Raw genomic sequence first — 1,437 nt, forward strand, 5'->3', positions numbered from 1 at the left:
CCTGTTGGTGTGAGGATTTGCGTGTGACGTCACTCCCCGAGGCACGCAGGCTGACGTCAGCAGAGATTGTTGCGATCACTCGGAGCGAAGCCGCAGTGGAGGTGGCGGTGGATGCGTTAAGTTCCCCGGTGTTCAGCCGAGGTCTGTGGCCTCAGCTTGCGTGCACTTCCCGCTCCACAAGCTGGGCGGAACTCACTTCATCCTCCCACCGTTTCCTTTGCGCATTGACCGCTACCTTTCCTTACACTTCGGCGGTGACCGCAAAAGTTTTGGTTAAGAAGCGAAATCTTGTGGTTGCCAGAAAATGTGAGCTGAAAACAGACGTATCTTGGAAATAATCAGTCGATCAGGCAGCATCTATGAACAGAGAAGCAGTGTTTCAGATCGATAACTTTTAATCTAAAATGGAAAGGATTAGATTTTTTTAAGATACAGAGTCAGGGCCGAGGAGAGGAAGAAACGAAAAGGGGTAGGGAGGAAGGCAAGGGAGATTAGAATGGTGAGAAGGCAAAATAAGCGATGCTGGGCCATTCAAAGGTGGGTTTCGTTAGGTGAAAATGAGAATAGCAGTATCAATATCTGAATACAGGAAGTTGTTGAGTGACGAAAGATGAGTCCAAGGATGAGGGGAACACCTGGGAATTTTTATGAGACTTCTTGGGACACAATCTCCATTAGTTTGGAGGTTAGCTGGTTTATAACTCACATCAACCAATCTATTACACAGCAAACAAATTCAGTGTCCTGCTGAATCTATATCTTCGGCCTGAGGCGGTTGTACCTCCATAACATGATAGTTATGACAATTATTTCCTCCAACACTGCATACCTCTTCACATGGCTCTTTCTCATGCAATATCAGGAGATGCAATATTGGTATTGGTATTGGTTTATTATTGTCACTTGTACCGAGGTACAGTGAAAAGCTTGTCTTACAAACCGATCATGCAGGTCAATTCATTACACAGTGCAGTTATATTGAGTTAGTACAGAGTGCATTGATGTAGTACAGGTAAAAACAATAACAGTACAGAGTAAAGTATCACAGCTACAGAGAAAGTGCAGTGCAATAAGGTGCAAGGTCACAACAAGGTAGATCGTGAGGTCAGAGTCCATCTCATTGTATAAGGGAACCGTTCAATAGTCTTATCACAGTGGGGTAGAAGCTGTCCTTAAGTCTGGTGGTACGTGCCCTCAGGCTCCTGTATCTTCTACCCGATGGAAGAGGAGAGAAGAGAGAATGTCCCGGGTGGGTGGGGTCTTTGATTATGCTGGCTGCTTCACCAAGACAACGAGAGGTAAAGACAGATTGTCTCCATTTTTCCACACTGTTGTTCAGACCATCCCATTGCAGCTTCCCCACCCCTCCAAACTTTCATCACTCTGCTCACTCTGACCAACCTGGCCAACTGATTTCCATCTCACCTTCTGAATGCC

The sequence above is a fragment of the Pristis pectinata genome, chromosome 3 (genome assembly GCF_009764475.1).
Source record: "Pristis pectinata isolate sPriPec2 chromosome 3, sPriPec2.1.pri, whole genome shotgun sequence".
NCBI lineage: Eukaryota > Metazoa > Chordata > Chondrichthyes > Rhinopristiformes > Pristidae > Pristis > Pristis pectinata.